Source organism: Aedes albopictus, chromosome 1 (assembly GCF_035046485.1).
Source record: "Aedes albopictus strain Foshan chromosome 1, AalbF5, whole genome shotgun sequence".
Lineage (NCBI taxonomy): Eukaryota > Metazoa > Arthropoda > Insecta > Diptera > Culicidae > Aedes > Aedes albopictus.
The window spans coordinates 232,007,791-232,028,877 of record NC_085136.1 but is presented as its reverse complement, the minus strand read 5'-3'; the positions used below and the strand labels follow the sequence as shown (position 1 = coordinate 232,028,877).

At 40.1% G+C, this 21,087-nt stretch overlaps 1 protein-coding gene across 1 annotated transcript in view; it reads left to right on the top strand.

The window, feature by feature from the left end:
• The window catches only part of LOC109399943 (CCR4-NOT transcription complex subunit 6-like), a 470,878-nt gene that overhangs the window by 8,804 nt on the left and 440,987 nt on the right, over positions 1 to 21,087 (top strand). The window lies entirely within an intron of this gene.

Genomic DNA, 21,087 nt, shown 5'->3' with positions numbered 1-21,087 from the left:
AAATCGCATTTCGTTGTTCAACTTAATGGACCCACGTTAGTTAGAGCCACAACCATTTCTACCAATACCTCGAGGTTTGTCAATTTCTGGGTGAATCAAACTGTTATAACTCGAAATTTTCTTCCAAAAAACTTGCTCAAAACGAAATGTTTCTGAAAAGATGAAAGAGTAAATTCTTCTAGAATTGTTAGAGAAACATTTTGTTTTTATGGTGATCGCAATCATTGATTTTTAATAATGTTTGATGAAGGTTCTTCAACACTCAACATCAACAATGATTCTATGTTTACCAACTCGAAGTTAGCCCTCGAGAATCGCAATGCAAACATTAAAACTGTCTAAAGTGCAGTGATCGATCTGTATCATATTCTGTTCATGTTGGAACAAATCTGTGTTGCATTGAGTGGATTGTCACAACGCATGCAGATTGTTACAGTGGCCCGGAATCGTGTCCCCACCACATGTGGCAAGCAAGTGGTTTCATAAAACCTGCGCACACCAGGCTTCGGGACAACCTTCACGACTGAAATGATGTAGATTGTCTAATGGAGCCCACGGCATAAATATTGTACACCGTGAATGGAGCCATGGCCCGAAAGTACCTGAGCATGTTTTGATCACCATGCGGCAATTCTGCTTTGACAGATTTGTAAGATACTTCGCCACCCTTGGAGATGGCTCAGTACCATACAATAAATAGGGCACTGCATGAAATTCTCTCCTTCTCTTTCACTCTTACAGAAATTTTGTAAACAACAAGGCCAAGAAACGTCAAAATCCCATACAAAATCAAAACAATGCAGTGCCCTATACTATCCCAGTATTGTTTGTGTTTAGTGGCAGCCCAGATGTCAATTTGAAGCCAATGAAGTCATGTGTTGCTCCAGCGCGCCATTTCATTTCCAGCGATGGAAGATTGGCCACGTACAAAGTGAACTGTTGCTGAATTCAACTCCTCGATTTGAGTTCGACAACTGATAACTAAGGAGCGGACCTGGTGTGATGGTTAAAGCACGTGACTATCACGCCGAGGACCTGGGATCGAATCCCACTCCCGACAAACTCACAATAAAAATGTGAGTTCTTCCTTCGGAAGGGAAGTAAAGCGTGGGTCCCGAGATGAACTAGCCAAGGGCTGAAAATCTCGTTAATACAGATAAAAAAAAAACTGATAACTAACTTCGATCTATCGTTGGCCGAAGCAAGTGCTTTAATAGCAACCTGACTATCTAAACAGCAGTATATTGCTTTACCCATTACGTATTGCTGATTGCACTCCGCACATAAGTGCAATGATTCCTACCTGAAAAATAGTGAAGTGTTCACCAAGTAAGAGTGATGTAGCCTTAGCTCACGAGAGTAGACACTAGCACCAAAAATGTCCTATATGAAAAATTTCAAGCAATTATTGTAAGATCACTTGGAGCAAGGCAAGGTTGCAACCATTCATTTGCAAAGATTTACATTCATTTGCTATTATCTCAGTTCAGTAGCATGCTATCGAAAAACAATGTATGGATGAATTTAACCTTGTAGTTTTATCTGAAAGTTTGCCGAATATCATTGGGGTCGCACACGCATTCCAAAGTCGTGAGCGAGCTGTGAAGGCAACTTTCCACAGCGTGAATGAAATTTACATTCACCGTGTGGAGAGTTGCCTTCACAGCTCGCTCACGACTTTGGTATAGGTTTGCGACCCCAATGATATTCGGCAAACTTTCAGATAAAACTACAAGATTAAATTCATCCATACATTGTTTTTCGATAGCATGCTTCTGAACTGAGATAATAGCAAATGAATGTAAATCTTTGCAAATGAATGGTCGCAAACTTGGAGCAAGGACAACTTTGTCCGAATTCATTAAAAGTGGAAACAACGATGTGTGTGTTAATCTGCGGTTCACAGCAGTTTCTTCTTATACCGAGTACCCGTAGACAATAAGTGCAAGAAGGTGCTTCTTGTTAAGGATGAATGTGTAGTGGGGCAACGACAAAGACAGCTTCGAGCGCTTCCGTGGGAGTTGAAGAGAACGCTCCAGACATCGCCATTATGCACATCCTTTTTATTGAATCGTTCTCACTTCGCCCTTTAACCATCACACAAGACATCCATAGGCCAATATTGGTCGAACAACAGTTGTGTAAATCCAATTGATATGCTTGGGTTTTAGCAAATATATTATATATAGTATATTTGGTTTTAGACCGCAATTGTATCAAAGGTTTGCCGGCATTGCCCGAAGGCCATACAACCCTTCTTGATTCTGATTGATTTCAATGCGAGATGTCCAGGAAAGCTTGGAATCAAGAATAACTCCAACGTACTTTACCTGTTCAGTCACATCGATTTCTGAATCAAAGAGACGCAAAGATCGACCACCATTACAGTTTCGCCTTTCCGTGAAAAGATCAATAATTGTTTTTCTCGGATTAACCGAAAGGCCATATTGGCGACACCAACCCTCAACTACCTGAAGGGCGCTTCGCTTCAGGTCGCAACGGGCACATTACCAACTAACAATGTTAGGTAGTTGCTTCAATAACGTATCTGGTACGAAATTCCACAAACCCTTAATTTCCTACGCAATGTCGAAAAGAGATATCGATGTTTGAGTATTTGGTAAATCAAATTGGAAATATACCATGACTCTGAGTGGCTTTCAATATGGCATATGAAGGCACGTTGTCAAAGACATCCTCTATGTCTAAGAAAACACCCAAACAAGATTGAACGAATGCCTTCTCGATATCGTAAACAACCTTGTGTAAAAGATTCACAGTACCTTATTAGATTGGTAGGCATGTTGGTTCACATGAAGTGGCACGTTGGCCAGATGTACATCAAGGATGTGATGATCCACAATGCGTTCTAAACATTTCAGAAGAAAAAAGGTCAAACTGATAGGTCTGAATCTCTTTGCTTCTTCATACGACGCACGACCCACTTTCGGAGTAAACTTTACAGTAATATCCCAGCCAACACACCAAATTTTTATTGCTGATTTTTGGTATGCTGTAAATTCAGCAACTCTTTCAGCAAAGTAAAAATTGCTGAACAATCAGCAATGTCAAATTCTAGAAAAGTGACAGCACATTTGCTGAGCGATCAGCAATATGAAACTCTGATTTGCTGGTGCACCAGCATTCATCTATCGGGTTTATTTTTATTGTTTTTCGGTTTTTAATGATCACTCCGTTTCAAAAAATAAGGGGGGACGGGTCTTCTCTCTCTAAAAGACACTAGCAATTCAGATTTATAATATTTTCAAATCTTTGTTACCATTAACCATTCAATGTTACATACTTGCCATTTCATCCGATCTCGCAGCTCTAAAAAGGAAAAGAAAAATTTACAACAATTTCGTATTTTGCTTTTAAACTTTTAATTAATCTATACTTACTAAACATCTTTGCCGTAATAATTTCTTATGTTTTGCACGGGTCCAGTTATATTATTTAGGAAAACATGGTTAAAATGTTCACAAAATACACTTTTGAAATCGCAAGACGGGTAAATGAAGAGTTCATTTTTCCGTTGTCCGTTGTTGACAGTTCGAGTGGATTGCTGGTTTTCAGCAAAAATGTGATTGCTGATATACGTTCAGCAATAATTTTTACTGATTAGCGGTGAAATTTCAAGTCCATTGCTGATTTTAATTTTTTTGACATTTGCAGTATGTACTGGTAATCAGCAAAAAATAAATTGCTTGCTGTTATACAGCATACTGCAGAACTGAAATTCAGCAAAATATTATTGATGTGCTGCACATCAGCAAAATTTAGTGTTGCTGGAGTGCTTTCAGCAAATTAAATTGCTGGATGATCAAACGAAAATTTGGTGTGAAGATTTGGGAAAATATCCTGAAGCAAAACTGCGAACAAGTATGTTTTTCAAAGCATGGTTGAAATAATCAAATCTTTTCTGAAGAAAAAGGGGATAAATCCTATCTGCTCCAGGAGCTTCGAAAGGAGCAAAGCTATTTAGTGCCCATTTCATCGATTCTATAGTTACAATACGCGAGATGAACTAGCCTAGGGCTAAAAATCTCGTTAATACAGATAAAAAAAAGTTACAATACTTTGCGCCGAAGTCAGAGAATCATAACTACAAGAAAAGATATCAGGTTCATCTGAAGATGTAATCCACACATTCGGGAAAGTGTGTGCTGAATACGCATTCCAGAACTTCCTCATCAGAGGAAGTGGAATCACCACTTGGCAAACGAAGTTCGTTCACTCGAAAATCCTTAGATTTCGAAAAGATTTTGTTTAACCAACTGACTTCACTCAAACTGGAAACATTTTTATAAAGGTTTTTTTTTTCAGTCAGATGGTTCGGCAGACCGAAGAGCTTTCTTGTAGGCCTTGCGAGCCGACCAGAAAGTCGCCGAGCCAGTCGAACGACGTCTGTTCCAACTCTTTCTACATAGTTTCCTGAGCTTCGTCAGATCAGAGTTCCACCGAGGGATTCCTTTTGTGGTCTTCACAGACCGTAGAGAGCAAGCTTCTGCAAAACCTTCCATGATTAAGGTCGTTGTAGTATTCATGAAATTTGACTGCAACCAAATCGGTAAAGAGATCCCAGTTGGTTGACCGGGGATTCCTGAAACGCAAAGTTTGCGAAGAAACATTCACATGTGCAAAAAAGATGTAGCGATGGTCTGATAAAGATTTTTCATCAGACACATGCCAATTGGTCAGCTCGTGACTAATTCTACTAGAGCAAAGCGTTAAGCCTACCACGTCCTCTCTGGCAGATACCATGAAGGTTGGACGGTTGCCTATGTTAAGTAATCCAAGATCAACACTACTTATGTACTGCATCAAATTGGAGCCTCTCAATTTAATGTCTCAACAATTTGCGGAATGCCTTCTGAAGTGCAGTATGCGATGACTTGTTTGAAAGCATCCGTAGTGCATGGTTCATCATGCCGCAAATAAGCCGAACAATAGACGTATTTCCTTGAGGTTTCCAACAGATACATGAATTGTGGCAGCACATACATCTCTGGTGGTTAATTCAGACACGAGTTACACAACGATTGCGTTGTTGATAAGCACCGTTCGGGATTGAACGGGGAAACTGGTGGTCTGTTTGGGGGACTGTAACTCCAACGACGGGAACGGAATACAGCGATCACACACTGTGACCCTGCGACCAAACGGATTCGGGACTGAACCTGGCCCACACACTGTGGCACTTTACAGAGGAACGGATATACCGGGTTTACGATGGTCACCCACTGTGACACCGCGGAACTTCGGACGGACGGATCAACTAATAAAACTTAGTGCTACAACTAACTTAACTTTATTATCGAAAAAATACAATGACTCGTTTCTTCCGCTGTCGAGCGATTACTGAACACTGTTCGTGTGTGCTTTTCTCTTCGGCATTCGGTTTAAGCTTTTTCAATCGCAGCAACCGAGGGGTGCTTGGATGGTAACAGAACAAGCACACAGGCTCGAGGTATGACAAGCGAGTTTGCCATTTCATTTTTACTGAAAGCAAACACCGGGTCTCACAAGGTTTTCTAAATAGAAATTGCCCTTACGAAGGTAAGGTTCTTCGACTAAGGCCACTTGGGCTGTACCATTTTGCATAAGTCTGCAAAGATTGATTGTTGCTGTTCTTTTTGCTGAAGATTGACCTGAGCTATCCTAACTGTAGCCACTACTACTCAAACTAGGCAAGATTAAACTCTTTAGTCTTTACAATCACAGCAAAATAAAGAACATCAGCAATAAAACCAGATCGGTATCGATTAGAAAACGTCAAAGGCGAGGATACACAGAATAAACTGTGTAAATTGCATAATGTGAAACCATATAGTTAAAAAATTAAATTAATCAACACCATTTTCATAATTCCGCCCTTATTTAGTGTCAAGCTTGAGACTAAAGAAGGACAGCTGATTGCCTCGGAGAAACAAAAGGTCCACTGCTCCATTGTTTCGGTAAGCGCAGTAAGCGTAAATTACTGTAGAGGGCGCCTTGGTACTCCACAGGCTCCCTTTGTGATTAGATTTTTTTATTAGACCCTTCTAGCCAATTATTTCTAGTCATATAGCCGCATCACACCATGAATTAGGGGTCACTTGTTTATTGGACTCTCACGTTACCGACACTACAATGTTATCTAGGCTGATAGAGAAAAGAAGTTATTACTGATGATCAACCTCATACGAACCCGAACAGCCGACAAATTGCAATATATAACCGATTATGTAAAGTATGGATGTGCCGAAAAAATTTGTAGAAGACCACAATGCGATCCGATGTAGGTATGTGAAAAAAGTCATACCTTTGCAGTTTGTGCCAAAAATTAAGATATTAGGGTAAAAGCACTAGACTTCGCCACTGCTCTAGTATTCGCCCCCTCCATACAAATTCCATTTTTTATGTATGAAGTGGCGAAGATTTGAGCAGAAATTTAGGGGGGCGAAGTCTAGTGTTTTTACCCTATTGATGTCATTCCTTTACATGTTAAATGTTGAGCACCTTTAGAGGTTATGACTTTTGTCACAAAACTCGGATTGTTGGATTCGTTCACGACGGTTTCCCTGTTTGCCTGGCGTAAGCGGCGATAATACCAGCTGATGATAAGTTCGATACAATGGGATGATTCCGAGGTAAAACAGCAGAGAATCTGGCTTTAACTGGTGCGTATGTTTCAGCGCCAATACGGTCCCGAATCCACAGGATCTCTTGGTCGTCCTGATATGGCCACACTTTGAAAATCGGACTCGATTTAGACACGCGAGCATGCCGCATATCCGGTGATCCTTGTGTCGGACACAGGACTGCTATTTCTTCAAGAAAGCAGTCAGCTTAAGCTACTTTCCTTAACACTTCCTCTGCACGCTTCAATTCAGTCAGGCTGAGACCGCCGAGGCATTAGAGCTAATCCCCACTGTATGACGAAGATTGTCTACGAAACGAAAAGCATACGCCATTGCCCCTGCCCGCTGCATCGTCTCGTAACGACTGAATGTTGTGACTTCAATCAGCGGGACTGCCGACAAGTGCGAATGAACTGGTCGAATCTCTTCTTGAGTCGAAATATCTTGACCAGGGTGCAAAAATTTCAAAGTCATTGACTGAAAACAGCACGAATTTGAATGATTCTGCACTGAATATTCAAAACAAACAAATTCATTTTCGCTCTCCCTCTTCACACAGTCAGTCAATTCGTAGTCATTGAATATGCAGCCGATCGAGAAACATCTTCATAATTATCTACGTTTATGGCTACGATTCCTTCCAAAAAATACTCCACAACAATCAAATGGGAAAAGATCTGTGTAAAGCACCGTTAAATGTAATCGAAACGCTAATATTTTATCAGCAATTTAACGCTTTGTAAGATGTTTACAAATATTCATTGACTTTCATTCAGTTGACAAACGAGTATCGAGCAGCTGAATATGAATATGCAGGCAAGTGAATGAAAATTGCTGCACGGTGAGCTTCAGCTCGTCTGCTCGAAAATTTTGCGCCCTGACTCTCGCACATCCATTTAGGATTTGGTTCACAATTTTGTACATTTTGGGATCTTTCAAGCTTTGGTGATCCTTAACAATGTAATTCAACAACCGTATACTATTTTCCGATCGTCACTGTTGAGTTCGATCTGCATGTAAAGGGTAATTTTAAGACTTAGGGTTTTACTACATAATTTTGCATACTCGCGGCGCGATCAATAGGACGCAATCGGTGAAGTACTAGATTGAAAGTAGTGAGCTGGATTTTTGTATGGTGTTGATCATCTCACCTTCTCTATTCCTGCAATAAAATGGTGCAACAAGCGTGGGTATTATGATTTCTTGCTTAACTTCATGCTATTTGAGCAAAAGTTTGAGTAACTATGTTGTTAAAGTTGCAAGAAATTAAAAAAATACAACAACACAGTAGACCCTAACTTTTGCTCAAACAGCATCCAATTAATGAATAAATCATAATACCCACGCTGTTTGCAGACATGGAGAATTGATCATCTCACCATACAAAAATCCAGCTCACTACTTTCAATCTAGTACTTCACTGCCCCTAATCGCATAAGAGTAACATTCGCCAAAAGTAGGCATTGGATAAAATGGAGTCCAAAGATTCAACTTTTAATAGTATGCAAATAAACCTAAATTTCAAAAATTTCACAAAAATTCGTAATCAATCGTTTAGTAATAAAATTTGCTACGGCAAATCTTATGTGCTACAAGAATTGTCAGAAATTAAATCGGACCTGATAATGACTGATGGCACGCTTCAAAGCCAGTATATTTTTCCAGTGTGACTGTTATGCGGTTACATTGGTCAATGAGACAGAATGACTTGGTATTTTTTTTCATAAATCCTAGAACAAACTTGATTTTTTATTCAGGTAGTCGAAAGTAGGGTGGGGCGGGGCAAGATGGGTCGCATAAGGATGGATCACCATAACTTTGTAAATACAAATCGTATTGGTTTGTATTCGTCCGCTACTCTTTAATACACTAGTTAGCTATGCTAAAAGTCGATAAAAAGTTCATTAAATACAAAATATGATGTTAAACGAGCACTTTTAAAAAGTGATCGATTTTGCACCGTGAAAAAAGTGCGGGGCAAGATGGGTCACCTTTTAAGTAATTCACATTTTCTCAACGAAAAACGTCAAAATATAAGATTTGTTCCGCATTCATATATGCTCCATATCCATACTGAATAAACAAGAGCTACTAGTAAACATTTTATAGATTTATTTGGAATATAAAAAACTTTACGATTTGAGTGGTCCTAAGGCGTCTTGAAAATCGATGTTTTCACTAAAAAATTATCATAATTTTATGTTATAATTTTGAGTGTTCATTCCGCTTGATTGAAGTCATTTATGAGATAGTATTGTAATAAAAAATAAATAACTTTTGAATGCTCCAAAAATACGTTCAAAATTGAAGGTGACCCATCTTGCCCCGCGGCCGTTTATATGGAGATTATATGGAATGTATCGCATAAGAAAAATGGCTAAAAACCATTTTATTTTTTATTTCCAATGAGAGTGAATAATTTTTCAATCAATGCCCCAAGCTTTTGTATATTCATGCTGGTCATCTAACAAAATTATTAACATAATCAAAACATGAGTAATGAGCCAGAAAATGGCACTGACCCATCTTGCCCCGCGACCCATCTTGCCCCGCCCCACCCTACTTGTGGTTTGATGGTGATCCTCGATATTAACTCAATACCAGCAAAATATGCAAATGTTACAAATATGCAGTTCATCGATTGCTTCTTGTTCGGGAACGAAATGAAAATCACGGATCTTTTCAGCGATTGCTGTAAGCAGCAGTTTTCACAATCACACGAAGCCGTAAATGTAAAAACGCTGCCGGAGCTCATTCACGATCGTCTCGGAGTTGGCGTGAAGATACTTACGGTGATAGTCGTCTACAATCAAGAATGTTACACGATGATGTCTGAGAAGAATGATAGGCCATTTCATGTCCACTGGTACTACTTGTAAGGAACCTATGCGGCCGTCCACGCGGAGTATCCCATACTCATCCAGTACCGGAGTTAGTTTGAGAAGAATGCTGTCTTTCTCCAGTGGAATTCGTTCGTCGTTGGACAATTCTTCGTTCTTCCTGATAATAGCCAACTCATTCGCGTAGGCTTCTAACTGCGCCATTCTCCATAACAATATTTCAGCGTCCTGAAGTTCTGGTTGTGTCAGTATCTTGGTGGTATAATGTCCTTCAATGCGTCTTCTGCACGCGTCAACAAAACGTCCGACGTACGCTACTGTCCGTAACAAACGATTCCACTTGGAAAACCGTTCGAATTGTATTAGCGGCATCGTGAGTATTTGATGGACATAGCACGGTCGTATTTCCTCTTCGGTATGGTAGTGATCCTCTGGTCCGGCTGAGGCCAAGACTGTTTATCTTGGTACAAAAAAATCAGGTCCTTGGTACCAGCGACTGTGAACGTCAAAGCAGGGTCCTCTGCCCCACTTGGTAGCTTCGTTGGCGACATTGAGTTTACTCGGCACCCATCTCCATTCGCTCGTGGTTGTCGATGATAGTATTTCGCTCATCCTGCATGCGACAAACTGTCGTTAAAGTCGGTGTTCCGATCCGATCCAAGCGAGAGGGGTTCGCGAATCAGACCAGAAGATTCTTCGTTTGATCGGTATCGAATGGCCTTCAGCAATGAAGGCTGCCTAATACTGCCGCCATCAATTCCAGTCGCGGGACGCGGGACAGTGACGTGGTGTATCGGTGCAACCTTTGTTTTTTGTTGCTACTAACGCGCAAAAAACGTCCTACACGGAAATATCCAACTGCCGAGTACGCGTCTTCATTTGCGTCAACAAATATGTGGAGTTGGAGTGCCGAGTACATGTTGGCGTTAGCGTACTGGAAGTAGCAACGTGGCACTTGGAGGTCCTCGATCTTGCCAAATAGAGCGATCCATTTCTTCCAACGATCGTAGATGTGATCGTCAACCCGCTCGTCCCATTGAATTTTCGTTCTCCATATCTCCATACCTCCTGCATCATTATTTTGCCATGTACCAAGAACGACCAAGGCCTAGCGAGTCAAAGAGACTCGATTAATTGCACGATTTCTCTACGGAATGTCATTGAAAATCGCAATTCGTCCGCTGCCGATTGCCAGAGCATTCCCAAATCACGCTCCGTATTGCCGTTTCCCTTCGAAATTAGCTCCTTCGTCCCATTCGTTGGTTCTCCGCCCAAATGTCCCACGACAGCTTGACTATTTGATGCCCAATTTCGGATCTCAAATCCACCTTTGGAATGCATCACCTTCACGCCTTCGGCGACTTCTTTGGCTTCTTCGATGGTCTCGTAGCTCCCAAGGTAATCGTCCACGTAATTACACTTTACTATATCTTCCCATGTCTTACAAAATTGTGACACATGCTCTTCCGCATTTTTGTTTTTTACAAGTTGCGCGGATGACGGTAAGCACGCGGCACCAAAAATGGCGACGTCCATCGCAAAGATTTGTGGAGTTTGTTCGGGATTGTCGCGCCACAAGAGACGCTGCGAATGCCGGTCGGACTTAATAATACTGACCTGGTGAAACATCCCTTTGATGTCACCAGAGATGGCCACCGGAAATTGCCGGAAGCGGAACAGGACATGGGGTAATGGCGTTAACAAATCCGGTCCTGGCAGTAGGAGACTGATCAGCGAAATACCGGTCACTTTCGCCGCCGCCTCCCATACGAGGCGGACTTTTCCGGGTTTATTGGGACTTGTCACAGCGCTGATAGGCAGATATCATACCCGCTTAGGATCCGGTGCAAGTATATCTGCCTGTGTTAGTCGATGACCGTATCCCTTGTGTTGATATTCACGGATCTGCCGATTGAGATTCTCCTTCAAAGCTGCATCCCGCGTCATCCTTCGCTCCAAACATTGAAGACGCTGTAAGGCCATAGGGAAACTGTCTGGTAGATCAATTTCATCGTACCGCCAAATCAAACCAGTTTGGAATCGGTTTCCAACCCATGTCGTCGTCTCTTCAAGAATCCTTTGGGCTCGTTTGTTATCCTCGGACACCAGTGGTTCAATCGGAGCAACTCCAGTGTATTCATCATCGATTCAAGCTTCCGGTTGGTATCGCATTCGCAGATATGAAGGCTGACGTGTTCGGGTTTATGTCCATAATCGAGATTTCCATAAACGCACCAACCCAAACGTGTTCTAGTTGCAATTGGTCCCCGATTGCCTTCCCTTGTCTCTAGTGGTACAGCAAGCTTCAGGTTTCAGAGTCCAACCAAAATTTGTGGTACAGCATCTTCATGACTATCAACTGAAAGCCCAGCCAAGTGACGAAAGCTTTTTTGCAGTTCTCCAAAACGTAAGGTCTGGCGGGGTAGATTGAGGACTTCAACGGACCTGACATTCGAAAGGTGATATATTTTCTGTTGACCGATTCCGGAAATGTCCAGAGAAACCAGTTGCGATTTCGATTCCAGCCGGGACATGTTTGCCGTCCACGTGAGGCACAGTGGAGCATTTTGTCCTTCAATCCCCAATTGGGTTTTTAAATTTAGAAAAATGTGTTGATTTTTTTTTATTTTATACAAAAGAGCACCTTTTTTTCTGAACCTCTATGATTTTTTTTAAGATTTTTAGAACATTATTTTGATACTTAAAATCAATTTCAAATAGATTTTAAGAAATCACTTTTTGACAGCTGGGCAACTGCTTGACAGCTCCACCCAATACAAAATGCGACGAGGGGCGATTCAATAAATCGCTCTCATACAAACTTCAAACTGATTTTTAAATATGTTCCTGGGCATCAAAATTAATGAGAATTTGGGTTTCGGTACAGTTTTGCATGCAGATTCTGAATATGGAATTATCTCAACATCGCTAAAGAAGCCAATTGCCCGATAAGGTCGTGCTCGATGAGTGCCGCTGAGGATCCCTCGTCGAGAAAGGCGAAAACTGTCATCGACGGACCTTCTACCGTGTAGTACCACAGGTATAATTCTGAACAACACAGATTGTTCACAGGTGGTGATGAGCGTGATTTTCGGATGACGGTCACTCGCTGATAGCCCGTAGTTGTGGATGTTGGAGGTGGAGCATGCAAAAGGGGATGGTGTCGCAATTCGCAGCCATTGACTCCGCAGCGATTTGTACTTTTACATGTTCTACGACTATGGAAGTTCAAGCAACAACGGCAGAATTTCAGGGATGTAACGTTCTTCCACCGATTGTCGACACTGATTCTTTTAAACGAGGTGCAATCTGGAACTCGATGACCATCTTTGGTGCATATTGGGCAACGTTTTGTCGCAGCGTAAGCACCACCCGCTCCATTTGCTTCAGCGTGGGCGTGAAAAAACCTTTTCTCACGGCTTTTGGACTTTTCGTGCTTCTGTATTGGCTCACCAACATACACGACAACCTTGCTGACAGAATCCACGACAGTTGTCATGAACTGACTTAGAATCTGTAGTGATGCGACCGGATGATTCTGGAGATGCTACGTCCATTGCAATTTGACACTTGCAGGAGGTTTGTCCACCAGTTCTTGCAGCAGTATTTGGTTGGACAGATGTGACTGCTCACCGGCGGCGATTAGGTGCTGGGTTAAGTTACGAATGGCCATCCCAAACTCTATCAGCGTTTCCAATTTCTCCGGTTTGGGAGATGGAGTTTCACGAACGTTTCTAATGAGTTTGTTGACTATCATCTCCGGGCGGTCATAAAGCATTTTTAATGTCTTCATGACGTCCGGAACCGATTCCGGCGACATCAGGTAATACCTGACTGACTTGAGTGCAGCGCCTTTCAGGCACTGCTGGAGCCGAGAGAGATTCTCGGCATGATTGTAGCCGCAAGCTGCAGTCGTATTGTTGAAGATACTCTCGAACATTGGCCACTCCTCAGGATCGCCAGTAAATTCCGGCAAATCACGGGTCATCACTTGTCTTGCGGCAATTTGTTCGAGAGACGGGCCACGAGGAACCAACGAACTAACGGACGGAATCGGTACTTCTCAGAATCTGTTACGCCGGTACAGGATTAATGCCACCAATTGGAGCACTTATCACAGGCAACAATGTTATCAGCGGAGTCCGGCCTTTGACAGGCAACACAGCTATATGCGTTGCTGTTATCCGGTGTCTTATCACGGGACTCAGACATCTTGCGGTTGAATTTCTTAAAGTTTGTTCGGGAACGAAATGAAAATCACGGATCTTTTCAGCGGTTGCTTTAAGCTGCAATTAAGGATATATTTATTTATACGATTCGTTAAAATTATAGCGACAGACTTACAAATTCAGTGATTCATTTTTTCAATCCCACGAGCAACTTGGTTATAATATGCGGATTTAGTCTATATTGGGATAATTGACTAAATTTCAATGAGTTAATCTATAGCAGAGTGTCAATTATTCTTACCTCAATCAATTATGATAATTCAAATAACAATTCAAAATGATATAATCTATAATACAACAAATTCGGGAATAATAATCGTTTTAGTTACACATTGTATCATATGTGATTTCACTCTGTGTTCTGATAATTTTGCCAATGTATCATGACGAAGGTCGCTGTCCGTCACCGAAGACTTCAACAGTGGTCACGGAAGGGCTGCCAGTGCTAACATTTCCTGTTCTTAGTAGCTACCCCGCGGGGTCCACTGTTGGGTAGATTGTATTCTCTACCCATGTTAAATCTGTGACAATAGTGGACCCCCTTAAATTTAACCAATGGTGGAGGTCAAAATATCACCCGAAGTAAATATTTTTAGATTCCTTACACAACAAATTTTCATTTGCGCCATAAATTGCCACGATTCGTTGAAAATTGTAAAATTTCTATCCAAAATGCGATGGCTAGATTTTGCTGTGCATACCTTAGTATGAAAAAAAAGCCAAAAACTTGGCTAAATCAAAATTTTCTCGATGGAATATTTTCAAACTTTCCTATGTTAAAATATAGCCGGAAAGCTGACATTCTGTGAAAAAAGATCCGAGGTACATGAATCGAAATTTTGACACCGTGGAACATGAGCCATGGTCTCCTGGTGGAAGTTTACCGGTACAAGCGATTTGAGCGGGAAATTTGAGAATGATTATTAGGGGCCCACTATTTACTAAAATTCCCTATATTGACATCGTAATCGAAATATAATCAGTGTATGTCAGGACTTTTTTTTTATTTTGAATCGTTTTACTCCATGATTACATTTTAAATAGCTTTTCCCTTAACTGTTGATTGACATGACATCTTACCGTTGCACTTTCCAATTTACTGAATCAACACTTCTCACTTGTCATGAACATCATCCACCCAAATCCAAAAGAAAAATGTCAAGAGGTCACCCACAAACCTCTCGAACACCTCGTTCCAATCCGGGACTCGGAACTGCGATGTCGTAACTTCGCTTCCACCTGGCTGTTCCAATGCACGAATGGCATAACCCTCCCCGAAACCGGACGCCCACCTTCCGTCCAGTCTTGTGTGGCGGCGGCGAAATTATTTGTTAAGTAATTTATCATCATCATTTTCCCGTACCATATCCCCACATACATTCATACACGAGAGAATAGAGGCGAATGGCTGGCCAGCAGCCAATGCGCGGTGTCGTTGGCGATTGCCTAATCCACCTTCTTTGTCGCACGCGCGCGAACACAACCGGAATCGACGACCACCACACGGCGGCGGCGGCGGCGGTGATCAGCACAATGATCTCCTCATCGACCACCGAACCACTGCCGCCGGTCCGTCCGACTGACAACCAACCAACATGAAAGTGAAAGTGAAAGTTTGACTCGCTATGAGCCAGGGTGCTGCACTGGAAACCGGGTCCCACTGGTCTCTGGGGGTGATGCTGCTGCTGCATGCGAGAAGATGAAGCGACTGATTCATTCATCTCACGCAACTAAGTGTACCAGTTATGGCTATGGTATCAAATTAGCCATAGTTGGTTTTTAACCGTTTACGATGCAAATCATAATGAAATTGTTTAAATTTTTTATCATATTTTTGTTATATTCAGTTGCTTACAAATTTTTTAACACTTTTTAAAATACTTAAATTCGAATTGTAAATTACGTCTGCAAGGCTATTTTCTTTTTTTTTTTAGTAAAAGGTAATAAAATTACAGAACTTAAAAAAACGGTTTTTGAACACATTTTTAAAACATTCTATCTTATCTGCATATGTACAGAATGTAACATTTTCATGATTGTGTGGGGGTTAGAACTTATACTTGAGGTTTTCATATGCACCTTCGTTTGGGGTTTACTATTCACCATGAAAATATGAAAATCTGTGTATATTCAAAGTATCATTCGGAAATTTATCATATTTTGATGTGATCCCTCAAAGTGTTGAGTGTTTTCAACTTCTTAGAACTTTCTTATTATTATATTTTCATACCGGTCCTACTAAACTACATACACTCCCGATCAAAAGTTTGGGGTCACCCCCTCAAAAACATGTCATTTTTTTAGGCCCATATCTCCGCCAATTTGCGTCCGATTTCAAAACCCTAGGTTTTATTCAAAAGATAATAAGTCAAAGAAACTTTGAATACCGTGAGGTCGCCATTCACCGCTCATGCCCCATTCACCGCTCATTTTGGGTCAATCATACAAAAATGGTCAGATGTTAGTAAAGTATCGTAACAAAAGTGACTGTAACATGCTGCCACATTTAAAAACTTTCATTTCACCATGTTTTTATATGAGTGTACCTGAAATTACGTTCTCAAAAAATATTTCTCACACTGCGCTGCAGGACAACATGGGAACTGTTCAGGGCAAACAGCGGAAAAAATATCAAACAGGTAAAACCCGTTAAAGATTCCATTTTGACAAAACAGGATGAACTGAACGTCATGAATCATCAATACTTTGGTAAATAAAAGTTTTTGTTTTTATAAATGAATAGTTTATGTGATTCCATGAAAAAATAATCTAGTGAGCGGTGAATGGATCCATTATGAGCGGTGAATGGATGCATGAGCGGTAATAGGAGCCAAGAGATTACACATTTGTATTTTCATTTTTTCGACTGTAAACATATTTTACAATCGTTTTATATTTTTTCAATAATAACAACATAATTTTTGAGTTGTTAACGTAAATTAAAGTGCAATATTTGCAAACGTCGATTTTTAATGTCATATACTTTACGAAAATGTCGTTAAATGAGCGGTGAATGGCGACCTCACGGTATGATTTAAAAAAAAAAATTTCAAAAAAATTTGTATGTAAACTTAACCCAAGGTTGCCAAATTTTCTAAAAAATAAATATAAACTTACGGCAGTGTCGCTGGAAATTGGGTCGACCAAATTTTCAGATGAGAGCGGTAATATAACCCATTTTCTATTAGCTTTCCACTGGTTTTTACAGAACTTAGCTGAAAAATCTAGAAAAAAAGTTATTAAGTAAATTAACTCTTCATGTCATCGACCAAAAGAGTAGGGTCACCCCTCAATATGATGTATCAGCCAAAAGTTTGGGGTCACTTTCGTAAAACATGGAAAAGTGATTTGGTGATATCTTCGTTATCTATAGTTCAATTTTAATTCTTTTTGGCTTATTTCAAAGATAATTAACTAAATTTACGTTTGATGTTTTTAACTTATCGTATTTAACGATTTTTGTATATAAAAATGTTATGTAAAGTTAACACATTTCACCACACTTCAAAAAATGAGGCAACTTTACGTTAAGTTTTAGTATGTAAATTTCAACAAATATGTTTGGTTCAATGTCTATGCAGTAAGTATCATTCATTTTGTGTCAAATAAGCCAAGAAAAATTAAAATTGAATGAAAGATGACAAAGATATCAACAAATCCTTTTCCATGTTTAACAATAGTGACCCCAAACTTTTGGCCGATACATCATTTTGAGGGTGACCCCAAACTTTTGGTCGATGACATTAAGGATTAATTTACTTAAAAACTTTTTTTCTAGATTTTTTAGGTAAGTTCTGTAAAAAGCAGTTGAAAGCTAATAGAAAATGGGTTATATTACCGCTCTCAGCTTAAAATTTGGTCGACCCAATTTCCAGCGACACTGCCGTAAGTTTATATTCATTTTTTAGAAAATTTGGCAACTCTGGGTTAAGTTTACATACAATTTTTTTTGAAAAAGTTTTTTTTTTAAATCATGTTCAAAGTTTCTTTGTCTTATTATATTTTGAATGAGACCTATGGTTTTGAAATCGGACGCAAATTGGTGAAGATATGGGCCTAAAAAATGACATGTTTTTGAGGGGGTGACCCCAAACTTTTGATCGGGAGTGTATATAGAGAAGGTTCTGTGCATTTTTAATTCAATTAATGCGCTCTTAATAGTGGACAAAGTATAGCAAAATATGACAAATCTACAAACATCGTCAACTACGTAAGCAGATTTTTCATTCGTAATGCCTAAACTTCATAGGCACGGTATGTGTCTCGGCAAGCCTCGTTGGATAAATGTACGACTTGTGCTGAAAAAATCAACTTTTTGCAACTCGTTGCATAAATAACTATTTTACTACCAGACACAAATATAATATAATGATTAAGGTTCCGGGAGGTTTGGCCGAACGCCGTTTGGCCGAATGCCATTTGACCGAAAAATAAATGATGAACCTAAGCGACCATGCCAATGTTTTCCGTATCAGTGTAACTCGAAAAAAACAGCCTATGGTTCAAAGAAGGAAATATCTTTGATAAAATATTGGCAGTTTCAATACCAACTAATCACTGAATGACAATACTAGAAAGAAAAGCCTATGATTAAAAGAAGAAAATATTTCCGAGATTCATATTGGCAGTAAGAAAGTCAAGAACATCCCTTGAATTATTTCAATCACAATTCGGCCAAACGACCCATTCGACCAAATGGCCCATTCGGACAAATGGCCGAACTCCGATGATTAAAGCTGTGAAAACCTTTGATGTAAAAATGCATAAAAAAATAACTTTCCTTAGAGACTGTATATTAAGGTGGCCCACACTTATATGAAAAACACAAATTTTGAAAAATGTCAAGTCTTACCTCCTGAATCAGTTGTTTTGAACTCCCAGAAGCTACGTTCAAAATTTGAGCAAAACGATGAAGCCTAAGGGGGCGCTCAACAAGCTTGAAGTTTGTATGGGAAATCATGGCCAAATGTATGCAGAAATCTCTAGTTTTCGATTTTTGCCGCTAGGTAGCGCTGCAAGCGTCAAATATTCAAACCCTTTGGTATTTTTGTAGGGAATCGCGCCACTTGGGCGGTGGCTTCTATATTCGTCTGTTTTCCACTATAACTCAGCCAAATTTGAACCAATTGACACAACTTTTGGAATGTGGTGAGATAGGTATAGTATCTACCCGTGTACAACATTTCAAGTCAATTGGTTCAAAATTGACTGAGTTCTGGTGGAGAACAGACGAATACAGAAGCCACCGCCCAAGTGGCGCGATACCCTAGGTGACTATATGCCAAACAACTTTATCCAAGACCGCAAAGTGTTCCAACGTCTGTGAAAAAAGTTATACCTTAGGTAAAGTGAGGTGAAACATAATTGATATTTTCCCAGTACATGTAAAGGAATAATATGAATAATGAAATCCCAATACTTTGCCTCACTTTGCCTAGAGTATAACTTTTTTCATAGACGTTGGATCACTTTGCGGCCTTCGACAAAGTTTTTTGGCATATAGTCACCTACAAAAATACCAAAGGGTTTGCATATTGAACGCTTACAGTGCCACCTAGCGGCACAATTCGAAAACTTAAGATTTCTGCATACATATGACCACGATTTCCCATACAAACTTTAAGCTTGTTGAGCGCCCCCTTAGGCTTAATCGATTTTGCTCAAATTTTGAACGTAGCTTCTGGGAATTCAAAATAACTTATTTAGGAGGTAAGACTTGGCATTTTTCAAAATTTTTGTTTTTCATGTAAGTTTGGGCCACTCTACTGTATATATAGAGACATGCAAAGACGACTTCTTTTGATTGTTGTTCTTCTTCTTCGTTAGACTTTGTTTTCATAATTTTGCTGGCGTGCTCGATAGGTATCCGATTTGACAGTTCGATAGGTAGATTTGGTTTCACTCTTTGCGGGACTGTGTTATAAACAGACTATAGCTTTCCTTAAAAAAAACATTACCTATATGTCTACATGGGCCAGGGCGAATCTAATGTGGCCACTTGTAAAAAAATACAATCAAGGTAAGAATGGCCAAAACTGACGCAGTGCTTCTATTTTGGCCAGTGCCACTTTGCGATTTTCAGTTGGGTTCGCGGTGACAGTTTGTGACAGGTCCTCCTCGACATTAAGTAGCACGCAATCGAAGCCAGCTGTCTCCTCTCTCTCAGATTGAAACCTTTTAGTTGGCACATTGGGGGTCTCCAGTTAGCCTAGTGGTTAAGGCTATGGATCGCCAATCCGGAGACGGCGGGTTCGATTCCCGTTCTGGTCGAGAAAATTTGCTCGACTCCCTGGGCATAGTGTATCATTGTTCTTGCCTCACAATATACAACTTCATGCAATGGCAGGCAAAGGAAGCCCTTCAATTAATAACTGTGGCAGTGCTCAAAGAACACTAAGTTGAAGCAAGGCAGGCCAAGTCCCAGTGGGGACGTCGAGCCATAAAGAAGAAGAAGAAGAAGAAGAAGTTGGCACATTGATAGTTTTCATAGGATTAATGATTTTTATTAATGATTCCCTTTCCCTTAGACTGATCAAACCGATGCCTTCAAAATAGTTAAAAAAAAATTATCCGCTATTACTTGATATGATTGTGTCGTTTCCCCAAATGCCGGTTCCCCGAATGTCCCATTAATTCATATGCCAGAGCGACCGTTTTCCAGAAAAGGGTATCCGTTTTCTTTTTTTTCAAAATGTCCTTTACCACAACATATTACTGTGAACTGTGTTGTTCAAAAAGTTATCCGTTCTTAAGCTCAAAAATCATTAGGCGCAATACAGCGATAGAACGAACAGAAATAGAAAGAAGTAGTCATACACTTATTCTTCATTAAGCACTGCTGGTTAAAGCTCTGGGAGCATCATATCTTGAAACAACCGCCGATAAATTGAAGAAGAGTGATTCGGAGAAATGGGTCATTCGGAGAAAAGTGCTGTTGTGGGAAATGGCATTTGGGGATCGGCGTTCGGGGGAACGACATTCGAGGAACCGACATTCGGAGAAAAGAAACACAACCACCTGAGATATATAGTATTGCAATTTTATTCAATAAGCGGTTAAGTTTTTCTAAAAATTCTACAACTTTTAGAAAACTTTTTCGATTTTGCTCAAAATTTCACCAATATAGTTTAGTATTTAGTTTATGATTTAAATTTGAGGGCTTTTTATTTACGGATAATAAAGTTATGAATTGAATGAAAAAAAGTACGGACAATTGTTTGATACACTGTAGATTTGGCTTCGTTTGTACATTTTTCTTGTAAAGTATGAAAGGTAAGCAATCGTTGACCATATTGACCATTCGTTGTTTCTCTCATTATTTTGTAGAAATAGTTTTCCTCCGGTACAAACAACCTATATGCGTGGAGTAGCAACCAGAGACAAACCAAAAGTCGG